The sequence below is a fragment of the Hydra vulgaris genome, chromosome 03 (genome assembly GCF_038396675.1).
Source record: "Hydra vulgaris chromosome 03, alternate assembly HydraT2T_AEP".
Lineage (NCBI taxonomy): Eukaryota > Metazoa > Cnidaria > Hydrozoa > Anthoathecata > Hydridae > Hydra > Hydra vulgaris.
The window spans coordinates 12,394,763-12,410,581 of NC_088922.1; positions in this window are offsets into that span (position 1 = coordinate 12,394,763).

A 15,819-nucleotide genomic window follows, 5' to 3' on the forward strand; every position below is an offset into this window, starting at 1 on the left:
AGCATGAAAACAAAATCTCCTCAGAGCTCATATATTGACATGGAACATGTAAGCTAGGTTTACAATCAGAACAAATTTTCTTTTTTAAAAAACTCTAATTTTCAACTCTTTATAATAAACATGTAAATCAGTTTATAAATAAAGTTCTTCACCAGTAGTTACGTAAAACTGCATATAAACTTTGTATGCAAAAGTGCTTTACTATTAGTTTCGTACAACATACTTAACTATGTATTTGAGAATGCTTTAAGGCCAAGAGCATATTTTAAAAGAAACACATTTGTAAATTTTTTCAAATTTACTTCAACACATTTTTTTTTTCATTTCTTAAAATTAACAATAGATAAAATTTTTATCAGCAAGATAAACTTTATTGAAATTTTTACGAGTGAAAAATCTCTTGTACAAATAGATTTTGATACATTTTAAATACTCTGAAGAGGACTAAAATAAAATGAATTTCCTGTGTTGATAGTAACACATGACTTGTATTCATAAACTTAGTATATCATTACTTTGAAATTTATTTCAAAAAACTGTTTGTTTTGATTTTAATTATATTTTTTAACAAAATCGCACTTGCCTCTCTTTCAAAATCAGCGAATCAGATTGCTCATTTTTCTGCCTATTCTGAGGCCCGGCCATTTACATTCGTAAGAGTTCAAAAATGTGGATTCAAATCTAGAAACTAGATTTGTTCTTACTCTTTATCCTTCAGCCAATATCATTGTTGTTGGTAACTTTATTGCTTATCACACTGAATAACTTGGCTCTAGTGTCAGTGACTCTGCAGGCGTTAAGGCTCACAAGTTTTCCAGACATTATTTACCTTCTCTACTCAACTTATACCTTGTTTCTGATCCTACTAAGTCCTCAGTTTTTCCATATTCACCCTAAGTTGCTTCTAATCACGGTTAAATCTCTCTAAAACTGTTATCTCACTCTTCTTCAACATCAGAATCCCCTTATCATTGTACCTCTCACAACTACCTTAAAGCTGCCTATGACTCTTTCCGTGATTATCTTCGTAATGGCCCTTGAGTAGAAATCGTTTTTCTTCCTACTGACAAATGTTCTTCTTACGTAACTTCTAGGATTCAAGCTGGCATGGAATCTTTTAATTCCTCTTGACAATTCCAAGTTAAGCCTCACTATTCTCCGTGTTTTCCTCGCATTGTGCTGCTGTAATTTCTAATCGAAACCTTTACTTCCATACCTAGCAGCAAAACAGTTCTCTAGAAAACTTACGTCTGCTTATTATTTCTTGAAACTGTTTTAAAAAAGTTTTGTCTAATGCCAAAACCCGCCATTCTTAGGTCACGAAATCTCGTATTTCATCTAAAAAATTAGGCTCTCGTTACTTCAGGAGAATCTTTAACAATACCTATAAAAAGAGCAAATCTGTTGCTCTAACTCTCTTGTATGGTTCAGATTATATCACCTCACCTAAAGACAAAGCTAAATAGTTTGCTAAGAATTTTTTGATCAATATCATTTCTTGATTCTACTAGTTGCGCTCTACCTGATATAGCTGACGAACAGGTTGATCCATTGCTTGACATTCGTTTAACTCCAGCTACTGTGTCTAAAGTAATTTTCTTCTTAGACTCTACTACAGTTTGTGGTCCGGATAACATAACTGTTATAGTCTTGCAAAAGTGTTTTTTGGAACTGTTGTTTATACTTTCAAAACTATTCAACAAGTGCTTATCAGAGTCTTGTTTTCCAGTCGGCTGAAAAGCGGCACCTGTTATACCTATTTGCAAAAACTCTGGAGAGCGATTTTACTCGTCTAACTACCATCCGATTAGTCTTTTTCCTATCATGAGCAAGGTTTTTGAGTCTCTAATTAACAAACACTTAATCTTTTATTATGAATCTAATAACTTACTTTTTGATCATCATTATGGATTTTGACCTTCTCATTTTACAGCTAATTTGCTAACAGTAATAACCAATAGGTTTTATCGTGCATTAGATAAATGTGGAGAGGCCAAGGCTATCGTTCTTGACATTTCTAAAGATTTTGATAAAGTTTGACATGCTGGTCTTTTCCATAAGTTTTCTTCTTACCGTGTATCAGGTAACATCTTTAAGATTAATGAATCCTTCCTTACTAATCGTAGTATTAAAATTGATTTCCTCGATGGACAGCACTCCTCTTCATATCCTGTCACTTTAGGGGTTCCTAATGGTTCTATCCAAAATCCTTTACTCTTTTTATTTTACCTTAATGATTTTCCAGATATTCTCACATCTATGGTGGAATTGTTCGCTGATGATACTACCATTTATTCTTGTCTTGATAAAAAGTTTCTCTGATTACTTATAACATTTGAGTTTAAAAAGGATCTCACTTCTGCTACAGCATGGGGCTCTCAGCGGCTGGTGAACTTTAATTCAGATAAAGCTCAATTTTTTCCGCTGCTTTTAATCGCAATAATTTAGATCTTTCTATATTTATGAATGGGTATGTACTCGATGAGTCATCTACCGTTCATCTTCTAGGAGTAACTCTTACTTCTGATCCTTCATGGAAACCATATATCAAATTGATTGCAAAATTAGCATCTGCTAAGTTTACATCTTTTTATCGTGTTTGCTACTTTCTTACTACGGATTCTATTCTTTATCTCTAAAATCAAAAATTCGTTTTTGCATGAAATACTGTTGCCATATCTGGGGCGAATCTTCCAATGATGCCCTTTCTTTTTTAGACAAGGTGCAAAAGCGCATTGTAAACATAGTTGAACCTGCTCTTGCAGCCAACCTCTAACGATTATCTCATCGTTGTAATGTTATTTCTCTTTCTCTTTTCTATAAATACTTCAATTGCCACTACTCTAAAGTGCAAGCGCTCTGTGCCATCCACTAAAATTCATTTTTCTGTTACTCGTTATTTTATTAAGTTTCATCCTTTTAATGTGGTTTTTTCTAAGTGTTTTAAAAATTTTTATTCGTTCAGTTTTTTTCCTCGAACATCAATTCTTTGGAATTTTCTTCCTTCATCTTATTTTCCTGATTCATATAATTTGCAATATTTTAAATTGTCTGTCAATCGTTATTTTATTCTATAGACTTTATCTTTTCTCTTCCAGTAACTTCCAACTCCAATTGTGATTGTTTGCCGTCTTATTAGAAGTGAAGATTTAGAAGCGAAAGAAAATAAAAAATACTTAAAAATAAGTAATGCTGACAAAGAATCAGGTGGAAAAACCGAAAAAAATTCAGAAGAAAATAATAATAAAGATGAAAAAGAAAATAATGAAAACAAAAACAACGACAAAGATGAAAAAGATAAAAAGAAAATTATGATAAAGATAAAAATAAAATCAATGACACTAGAAAATAAAACCAATGACGTAGATGTAGAAGAAAATACTGTGAAAGATGTTAAACAAGGTACCCAATTAAAGAGTCTTGAACTAAACATTTCAGTGGAAACAATTCAACTCAATACGACTAAGAGTAAAAAAATTTTATAATGAAAAACCGAATATAACAGATGATCCTTCTACTTGGCCCGAGATAATTAGTCAAAAAATAAGAGACTATTTAGTTAAGAAAGAACCACCAAAAACTCTTTCAGATGGGAAATCATTTTAAAATTTATAAAAGTTTGAGATCAACAATAACTCAGGATAAAATAAACAGTTGTCAGTTGAAACAGTTTAGTTGTCAGTTGAAAGTCAAGAAGCAAGACAGTTGGATTTGCAAACTAGTTTGCAAGATTTTCCAGAGAAAAAACCTAGAAACATGTAGAGCATCTCTTTTGTTTATGTAGATTTATATTTAATAAAATTCAATTAAACTCATTCTTTGACTTATACACGATTTTTGTGACAAAAATGTTAAACCATGTTTTTAAAACATGACAATATTAAAACATGTTTTTTTTTTGTTTAATAGAATATAGTGATATTATTGAGTATATTTAACGATAAACTCGATTTTACCCTCGTACATTAGTACTCTTCACGCCTCCCTTTTTTTTAGGTTTTAATTGAAAGGCCATTCGAGTGCAATTTTTTGCTAGTTTTAGGCTGCAAAATTTGCAACAACTTGTTGAGTTTTAAAACCAGCAGGTTCTACAGGTGCCTCATTAAACAAAGAAGTAACAAAACATTTCTTTCTGTCTGGCATAGTTTTTGTTAGGTTGTTATTAGTTTATTTATATATACTAATTATTCAAAACTATATTTTTGTAGTTTATACAACATTTACAACTTATACTTAATAAAAGTTTGTGAAATAAAAATTTTAATTTTTTGAACTCTATCGCCATCTAAAATCAAAATTACCTGTTACAAACCAACAAAATTAAACCTTCAAATTCAACCTATGTTTATAAACTATGTTTAAAATTCAATACATCAGTATAATAAAATATTAAGTTTACTTAATAACACTGTTTAAAAAACATTGTTTATATTTTCCTGAGTTTGTTTTTTTTAACATTAATGAATATATTGTTATAGCTAATATATAGGTTAATATACATAATATTGAATAAAAAAATTGTGTCTTTGAAGGTTTAATGTCACTGTAACTGTTTCTCCGCTTAAGCAGAGCATTCTTTTTTTTTCAGGTTTTTAGGAATTTTTTTAAATAGAGTTTCGTAGTTTTTATATATGTGTAAATTGGCATGAGATTTTGTTTTTAGATATTTTATTTACAATTTTTGTTTAATTTTTGAAGATTTTTTAAGACCCTTGGTAATCCAAGGACTATTTAAGGTCAATGGTTTTAAGGTTATTTCGGAGACGGCAAAATTTGCATCTTACACCGAAGAGAACGTATTAAAGAACTTATTATAGATTACATTTATGTCCTCATTAAAATTTATATGCTTCCCTTTATATATTAACAATGATAATTGATATTTAAACGTTTCTAAATTTAAACGTTTCTTATAGTTTGGCTTTAATTAGTGTTAAAAGTTGAAGTCAAGTTAATTGTTAGAAAAATGGAAAAATGGTCTGATTATATCTGATTTTACAATGCCTTTTTGCATGTCATTATCATATACATCTGTTGTTAAGATATTGTTTAATAGGGTAGTTGAGTTTTCTGCTATTCAAGTAGGTCGGTTGATAAGCGATATTGTTCCTGATACAAATATTTCAATATAAAAATTTTTTCTTTTATCTTTTTCACTATATCATAAGCAATCCATACTTAAATCACTAATTACAACGTTTTTTTCTTTTCTTTCTTAAATTTTCTGATGCACCACCAGGTGGTCTACAACAACAGCTTAGTAGAATGGTTTTGCTTTTTAATTTTTCGCTTTTATAGTTTAAAATTTCAATTGTAACGATTTCTATATCGCCATCGGAAACGCACAAATCATTCGTAATGTAATGCGCGATATTTTGTTTTATGTAAATCAGAATTCCTCCACCGCGTTTATTCAATTGTCTTTCTAATATTGTTTTTAAAACTAGTTATTAATAAGCTCATTTTGTGAGCTCCAAGTTTCCGTTGAGCAAATAATATTAAAATAGTTTTTGGTTTCTTCTATAAAATGTCGAAGGTTTTCAAAATTTTTTTTATACTTCTTATATTTATGGAATCAATTCTGATTTTTGTTTGTTTTCATCGTCATTTTTAGAAAGAAATTCTTTTAACTCACTAGCATTAAAATAATTAATATCTGGATCTGTGTTTTCATCAGATCAAATGTATTTGTTTCTAAAGTTAAAAATAAGTGATTCATAGTCATCCATTTTATATTTTTTGTCGTAATCATTTTTTGTGTGTTAAATAAGATTTAAAAGAATTTCTTATACTTCTGAGGCACTTCTGAGGTTACAAGTTTGGTATAGATAACTTTTCAAACTTACCCTCAGCTCGAAGTTCTTTTGCTTTTGTAAATACTATTTACAAAAAACTTCGAGTATTATTTCGAGTATCTATTTTTAATGACTATATTTAAAATAGGACTATATTTAAAATAGGACTATATTTTATATAACTATATTTGACTACAATGACTATATGTCATTATATTTTTCATATGTCATTATATATGTCATTATATATGTCAAATGTCATTATATATGTCATATGTCATTATATATGTCATATGGCTATAATGACTATGCGTCATATATTTGACTATAACGACTGTATATTGTATTGATTATGTAACGACTGTATATATATGTATTGACAATGTAACGATGTAACGACTGTATATATATGTATTGACTATGTAACGATGTAACGACTGTATATACATGTATTGAATATGTAACGATGTAACGACTGTATAAATATGTATTGACTATAACGACTATGATTATAATGACTATACATGACTATAATGACTACATTTAGAATGACTATATTTAAAATATAGATGACTATATTTAAAATAGAAGTCGTCTTTTTTCGATTGTTTTATTGCTATAGTCTTCGTTTATATATATTTTTTGTTCCATAGTTTTCGTTTTTTTTTTTATTTAACACGATTTCTCTATCTTTATAGTTAAGAAACTTCACCACCATGGTTATTCTTTTTTTTTCCAAATTCGTGTTTCCTTATATTTCTCGTATATTGTCGTATATGGCCTTTAGTTTTATGGTCTTCGTCTAGCATTTCGGGTTTTATGTGAAAGTTTATGATATCGTATCCTTTCAAATATTTAAACATTTGTATCATATCACCTCTTCTTCTTCTATTCTCCAGCGATAGTAAACCCAACTTTTTTAATCTCTCTTCATAGCTATATCCTCGTAAACTTTCTATTCTAGTAGTTCTCTGTTGAACACTCTCTAGTTTATCTTTATCATACTGTCAATAAGGATTCCAGATGGGAGCTGCATATTCTAAATGTGGACGAACTAAGGCTATAAACAAGAGTTTCGTTATTTTTTCATCTAAGAATATAAAAGTGTGTTTGACCTGACCAAGCTTTTGATTTGCTTTATTTACTGTTTATTGATTTGCTTTATTACATAGTGTTTCCATCCTAAATCGTCAGAAACGTACACACCTAAATCTTTTTCCATAGTTGAGCACACTAAAGCTGTATTGTTTATTGAAAATTTGTGTCGGTTATTTTCAAGTTCGGTACAAATTTTAGAATTGCGGCAATAATTCTTTTGGTGACATTTCAGAATTTAGATAATACAAAAATTTTCGACCTAACTTAAAAAATTTCTAAAGGGATTGTCCATAAATTACGCAACACAAAATATTTTTAAAAAACAGAAATAGTAGATATTAAGCTCTTTTACGCGGATATTTTTATAAAACTTGGATAGGCTATTTTAATCCTTTTGTTAAACCCTCTGCGAGGGTTTACATTTTATTTTGTTTTGTTTTGTTTATTGCGAAATTTTGCGTTACGTAATTTATGGACGAACCCAAAGTGAAAAAATATTTAGGTACCATATTTTAGGATTTTAATGACTTAACTATGTTTTGATGGAGAATCATGAATTTCGAAAAAAAAAATTTATTTTGGTGTAAAAATTAATTAATTTAAAACTGTTTCAAAGTAACCGAAACAAAAATTGAACTTCTAAAATGTTTTTTATAATTGAAAACTCAACTTTCCTTGAACAACCCTAATTTTAATAACGCGTGTTGTCTAGAGTTGAATTACGAAATTTATTTTATTACTAAAGTAATGAAATAAATAAACAATAATAATAATAGTGTAGTATAAAAATATATAGTATAAATATAACGATTAAAAAAGTTTTTGCAAGCTAGTCGCTTGCTTTTCTAACTAGTGATCCTCGTCACCGTATTGCTGTCTTTATCGTTACGAGTTGTCGCTAGCTAGTTGCTAGCTTATTTAGTTAACGATCTTTGTAGTCAAATTGATGTATTTATTGTTACAAATATGGCTAGCTAGTTGCTTGCGATATTTTAGTTCTTTCGATAAATATTCTTCTTCTTATTTTTTGATATTTTAATACCTTTAATAAATATTCTTGTTTATTACGTTGATTATTACAACAAAAAAGCAGATACTGAAAATTTTTAGGATTTGTACCTTTTCCTTTTAATGGCTTATACCTATTTACAAAAACGATCTACAACTCCCAATGAATTAATTCAGTTGATATGTACAATGAATTATCTATGTCTAGATTTTAAAGGATCATTGCAATCTGATTCGGCAATAAACATTTATTTACAGTAATGATGAATATTCCCGATATTCACTTGCTATACTGTAATCTGGCCTCAGTTCAACAACCGTTGTGAGATGCTTAGACCATATACTCTTTCTTTATGATTTCCCAACTTACATTTGTTTTGATCTTTCATTTATATCAAATAAATCAAAAATTTTATTCAGAATGAAATTAGTAGCTATAAAAACACCTGTTGAAAATGAACAAGCAACTAGCTAACGAATATCTAAAATTATAACGATTTTTTTTCTCACATTATCATTTCGATTTTATTACGACATGTCGCTATCTAAATATCACAGTTTTGTAGCTATTGATATTACTACGATATATCGCTAGCTAGTTATCGTACCAATGTAGCTAGCTACAATAACGACAAAATTGTAGCTAATTGCGTTAAACCTAGCGGAATTATTACGATATATCGATAGCAAACAGGTTATAGGTATGTACTTCTTTAACATCCCGACAAATCTAAAGCTAGTTGCAATATAAAACTTTTTTAATTGCAATGGTGTTACAATATATCGATAGCTACATATCATAACTTTGTCACTATAGCGTTATGCATATATATACGCATTTACCTATCGAGTTTTTAGTTAGTGATTTTTAAACAATATGTTGATAGTTACATATGGTAGCTTTATTGCTCGCTAAAACATAAATGTAAAATTATTGGCAGTATGTTACTAACAATTTATAACTAACTTAACATAACATCAAGTCTGTATGTATTTAATAACTATAGCTATTGAATAGATAAAGACCTATTCAATAGCTACTGAATAAATACAGACCTATTCAATAGCAACTGAATAGATACAGACCTATTCAATACTGAATAGATACAGACTTGCTGTTATGAGTACATATTGGTGGTGTAGTTTTAGAGCGCACTAGAATTTAATTGAGCACAAGATTATAATAATGTTTTATTCCATTTTTCAAGAATGATTTGCGTTTAAAAAATTGAATTGATTATATCGATTAGCTTTAGTACCATCAGGAGTATGAAAAGCATGACAAAAACTCCGACAAGTTGAACATCCATTTTTGTCAAGTACATTTCTATATGAGCAAAATATTTTGCGCACATTGGTCCGTCTTTTGGTTGACATATTCCCATTAAGTTTGTATTACTTTTTTTGACACATTCCAGTTGGTTGCCGCATTTTTTTAATCTTTTACATTGAGCCTTTGCATTTTTCAGAGAAGCCTGTGCCCAAACATCAATACAACCACGAAAATCTTTGACTGGTCCTGCTTTATAATCTTTTGGAGAAATGCATTTTATCAAAGCACAATTAATGCATTTAAGAGTGTTGTGTAGCAAATAGAGAAAAACAAAAACAAAACCAAAACAAAATCGTTTTTTTTTCTTATATTTTTCTAAATAACACAAATCGAACAATAATTTTTTTGTGTTTTTTCTGTGAACTCCTGATTTAAGACTGGCAAACAAAAAAGCGGTCCTACAAGTCTATTTTAAAATGTGGAACGACTGCAAACTTTTTGTAAGAGCTGAATTCAGTGACGAATCCGGGAACTTTTTAGCGGGGGATGGAATTAAGGGGGGGGGTGATGTTTAAATATTTTTGTAATTTGTACCACATTTGTGTCTTCTAAAAAAAATGTCTTCAATATGTAAGATATTTTAGCACTTTCAGATTCTGGTGATGCATACCCCCATCCCCTCCCCTGGATCTATATATATATATATATATATATATATATATATATATATATATATATATATATATATATATATATATATATATATATATATATGTATATATATATATATATATACGATTTTTAAAGATTATGTAAATGTGTATATATATATATATATATATATATATATATATATATATATATATATATATATATATATATATATATATATATATATATACATAGGCGTAGAAAGAATTTTTTGGTGTTCGAGATAAGTAACTTCCATGGAGCAAACTCCAAACATTTATATGTTTATACTTATGCCAAATAATGAGGGTTTGCAAAAAATTGCGATGATTGGAGGCTGGGAACAAAAAAGCAGCAAAATTTTTGCCCCCCCCCCTGCCCCAAACGTGAGAGCAACAAGTTAAAGAAGTATTTTTTGTACTATTCTTAACCAGACTTATATTCATCGATAAATTTTAGATTTCATTTTAAAATATTTTAGCGTTCAAAAATTATGACCATATAAAGTTTAAACCCCCCTCAATTTGAGGGGGTTGCAAATTTTATATGGTAGTAATTTTTAAACGCTAATAGATAGTACTATGAAACTTGAAATTTATTATTAATTTAGATAGTTTAGGGCCAATTTCAACAAAAAATTTGTTAAATTCGTGAGCTATTGTTTGAGAATTAATTATATTATTATTATCTACTTTGATCATGTGTGGCAGGGAACCTGAGCATGGCTTTGATTTACCGATAATTTCTTTTATTATTTCCCAGGAGTGTTTACAAGTATTTTTGGCTTTATTGAGAATTTTAGAATAGTAATGTTTTTTTAAGTTTTTTCGAACTTTTTCAAAAAGATTTTTGTAGTCTTTGTATATTGTCTCATTGGCGAATGATTTATTTTTTAGATATTATATGTATAATTTCTGCTTAACTTTTGATGATTTTTTTAAATCTTTGGTAATCCAGGGAGAATTAATGTTTTTTTGATTTAATGTTTTTTCATGTAAATGAAAATTGGCATCATAAACTGAGTAAAATGTATTAAAAAAATCATCGTAAATTTTATTTGCGTTATCACTAAAGTCGATGTTCTTCCAATGAAGTAATGATAATTGTGTTTTAAATTGCTCAACATTTTTTTGGTTATAGTTGCGTAATTTAACTTTTATGTTAGTTTTGGTCATAATTTTAGAGTTCAAGTTTATGATAAAAAAGATAGGGAATTGGTCAGATATGTCTATTTTTAAGATACCTTTATTTAAGTCACTATTAAAAATATCAGTTGTTAGAATGTTATCAATTAGAGTAGCCGATTTAGGAGTTACTCTGGTAGGGCGATTTATTAAAGGAATGGCTCCCATTTCAAAAATAGAATCATAAAAATTTTTAACTTTAATGTCCGTAAAGTAATGGAAGCAATTCATATTGAAATCCCCTACAATAAAATTCTTTTTTTTTTCAAGAATGCCTATTTTGTATAGGTTTTCTTTAAAATACATGCTCATGTTCTCGGCCACACCATTTGGGGGCCTATAGCAACAGCTCGGTAAAATGTTTTGTGATTGATCGTTTAGAATTTCAATAGTTAAAAATTCTTTGTCGCCGTCAGAAACACTTAAATCATTCCTAACATAATGCGCAATATTTTTCTAAATAAGAACTCCTCCACCGCGTTTATTGATAAGTCTCTCTTGAGAAATTAAATCAAAGTAAGGAAGATTAAAATTTGAAGTAGTATTTAAATCTTTTTCAGTTGTCCAGCTTTCGGTTAAACAAATTATATTTAAAAAATTGTTGGTTTCTTGTAACAAATTGAGAAGATTTTCAAAATTGCGGTTTAGGCTTCTAATATTTATATGAAGAATTCTTAGTTGATCAAAATTATTGTTTTTTGTATATTTATAAAAAAATTCTTCTAATTTGTTAGGATAGTAATAAGAACAATCCATAATAATGTCATTGAAATAATTAATATTTGGATCAAATTTTTCATCAGATGCGAAGTGTCTCATTTCTGAAAAATTACAACTAAACGATTTAAAATTATTTGTTACAGACATTTTGATTGCGTTATAAATTAGAAGAACTTTCTTAACACTGTATGTAAAAAAAAATTTAAAAAAAAAATTATTTTTTACGATCTCTACAAAAAATAGAATCGAACTTGAGAATTGCGTATTTACCTTCTTTTCTCAATTTAATCACTTCATCCCAGAGTTTTTTACGCTTTTCCATTGTTTCCTTTGCAAAGTCTTCGTTAACAAACACACCTGTTCCGCGTAGTTTTTTTGAGTTTAGCAGAATTAACTTTTTATCATTGAAATTTTATTGGTCCTGATCTGTGCGCTCTTTCGATTATAATTTCTTTATTAATTTGGAGTTTTTCAGAAAATATTTTTTTAACAATTTCTGTACTATCTTCCCAAGATTCATCAGGTAGTTCTTTAACACCATCTATTCGCAAATTGTTTCTTCGGGATCGGTTTTCGAGATCTATTAACTTTTTTTTTATATCTTTCAAAAAATTTGATTCGTTATTCGAATCAAGCAGTGTTTTTTCATTGTATAATTTTTTAACTTCGTCTATGCGTTTGTTAGTTTCTGATATCCTTTTCATTGAAATCTCCTCTTGGAAATCAAAACTCTCTTTTAATTCACTGATATCTTTTAACATACCTTTTATTTTTATTTTGTCGTTGTTCAAATCGCTTTCAATTTTTTCTAGTCTTTGTGTTATTATTTTCATATTTGCACAAGTGATTTTTGCAAAGTTACTTTCTTGTTCTTTAAGAAGTTTTTCTGTTTCCTTTAAAATAGACTTTCTCTGTTCCTCTAACATGCTTTTCATTAGTTTTTCGATGTTTTTTATAGAAACTTCCATAGTAATTGCTCTGATGTAAATAGTATAAACAGTGAAATTGAATAGTAACTGTTATTTTTAAAAATAATTAAATACTTATTTATTTCAGTGTTTTATCAATCTTTTTTCGACATTCACTGTCATTATCAATCACGCACTAATTTTTAATTACCTATTTCCACATGAAGCATTCTTTAACTTCAATTGCATTACGGACCATGGTCATACTTATCTAATATAATAATATCTAATCCCAGGTACAAGTCACTTTACTGCAAGCAACCTGAGAAGCTGGCGGCCACTTTATCAAAGCTTCGTAAATTACTCAATGAACTTCCAACATTACCAGGTTCAGGACCAAAACCAGTCTTAGCACTCAGTGACGGAGTCTACACTAGAAACACAATCAACAGGCTTGTGGGAATCCCTTGATAACATGATGACAGCAACTGCAACCAACAACAATGTTGCTGATGATGATGTGTCAAGTACGAGTGCGCTTGATGATGATGTGAAGACATACTTAAAGGATATGGCAATTGGGCGCAATTGCTGTCCACTGACATGGTGGAGGCAAAATAAAAGTCAATTTTCTTGTCTTGCTAAGCTTGTTTAATCACTTCTGGCAATCTTAACGACCAGTGTCAGTTCAGAGCGTCTGAACTCAACATCTGGGAACATCGTTTCCATTAAACGCTGCAGTCTTCTATCAATGCATGTAGAAGAACTTACCTTTTTTAATAAAAAATTGTAGACTTTTAGCATTAGGATAAGTATGGTTTGTTAATGATGGCATTTTTAAATGAATTGAATGTATACTTTCACTAGTTTGTTTAATAATCTCAAACTCGATCGAATTTATTGTAATCTCAATCGAACTCGATCGAAGCTAAAAAAACCTAGTCTCGCACAGCTCTAATATATATATATATATATATATATATATATATATATATATATATATATATATATATATATATATATATATATATATGTATATATATATATATATATATATATATATATATATATATATATATATATATATATATATATATATATATATATATATATGTATATATTGTTTAATGTTAAACATACAGAAATATGGTAAAAATAAATATAAAAATATAATAGATAAAAACTTTTATAATGTTATAAACATATTATGTTACAATTATTGCAACATAATATGTTTATAAGTTTCTCCGCGCCTTGTTCGTCAAAATTTGTGTTTCGGTGTTAAAGAGTTGTAAGAGGGTTGTAACCACAATTAAAAGTAGCCTCCTCGACTGTAGTGGTCTTCTCGGCCTTGGGGAGGTAAATTAAAATTAAAAAAAAAAGGTATTGAGTGTTGTGTAAATTTGATTTATCTAGTTACGTTTACAAATCTAGTAAGTAAACAATCCGGTTGGAAATCGGTTAGCAAAAAGCTAACGTTATTCGTAATGATAAAGACAATGGTTTAGTTACAAGGATTACTAGTTAAATAAACAAATTGCTAGCGCTAACTTATAACAAATAAGACAGCGATTTGGCTTCAAAGATCACTAGTTAAATAAACAACTAGCCTTTATAGGTCCACTGAAATTTCGCTATAGAATGTTTGCTGAAAATGCTACACTCGTATTAATATAGAATTAAATACTTTCTTACTATATTGTAGTAAATGCTTTCTTACTATAATAAAACAGCTTTGTAAACCAATTTTCCACAACATGCATTATTATATTGTCAAGCCAGATTTCTATTTATACAACCAAAACTTTTTAATTTTTTGTTTGTGGTTACATCTTTTTTTAAATCAATTTAGTAGTTTATCTAAAACCGCCATGTCGATAGCTATAAAGCAACAATATATAGCTATTGAATAGATACAGACTTGTTGCTATGTTAGCAACAATTGTATAATAATTATTATATCTCTAACTAAAAAGCAGTGGTGTGTATATAGCCGATATAGCTATTTAAAAAGTGATATCAACTACCTAAAAATGTGCAGCGTGCTATAATATACTGCTATCAACTATTATTTTAAAATCGCCAACTAAAAACCTATGGTATGAATATACGAATCGCTGTCGCGATAAGTCGCTGCAACTACCTAGTAGCTATAGAATTGTCGTTATGTAGCAGCTAGTGATAAAGCTAAGATATGTAGCTATAGAAATATTGTAACAACATAAAAATCAATATCTTTTTACAACTTTTATAATTTCTTCATTTTTAGACTATAAAACAAGAAAAATAAATGAGTAGTAATAAAATCACAACGATATTAAAGCTGCGCGCCACAATCCCTTTAACAAAAACGTCATACAATTACCATATATAGGTCAGCAGATCTCGGAACGTTATGTGTCACTAGAGATATCATGAAATATTATCAAGAAATAAAAAAGAAAAGATGGTTAATAAAGAAAAGTTTAAGTTATATATAAATTTAACTCACAATGTACCACTAATATAACGTCTAAAACCCTTAAATTGAAGAGTTTTCTTTATTTTGTCATAAGAACTTGTTCCTGTATCATATATACAAAAAGTATTTTTGTTTATATTCAAAAAATAGCTAAATTTTAATTAATAAAAGTAATTTTGCATCAACGACAAAGTGTTCATTAATGTTCAAGTTAATAACAATTGCGTAGGTATATTTGTCATACACTTGTTACAAAAAACTTAATAAGGTAAATATTGGTTTTACTAATATATAAAATATTAAAAATCAATCAGTCATTTCTACTTATAAGTTTATTTAGACCAAAAAGATCATTATAGTTAAAACTTTTTATTTTATTTTTTTTCACACATTTGAACCGTTGTGTGTTACTAACTAGGTTTTACTTTTTTGAGAAAGCTGTTTTGTTAAAACATAGTTGCACAATATTCGAACAAAAAAACAAGCCATTGTACTCAATTTATATAATTTCATTTATATACAAATCTTATATTGTTGAATTAAGAGCATATATTTTTTATAATTCAGGTTAGTTTATTACGTTGTAATGCATTGAATAATAATTTATACACATTTTAAATAACATGTTTTTATATGTGAGTATACAAAATATATAGCCCTTCTTTCAAAATAAATATGTTTC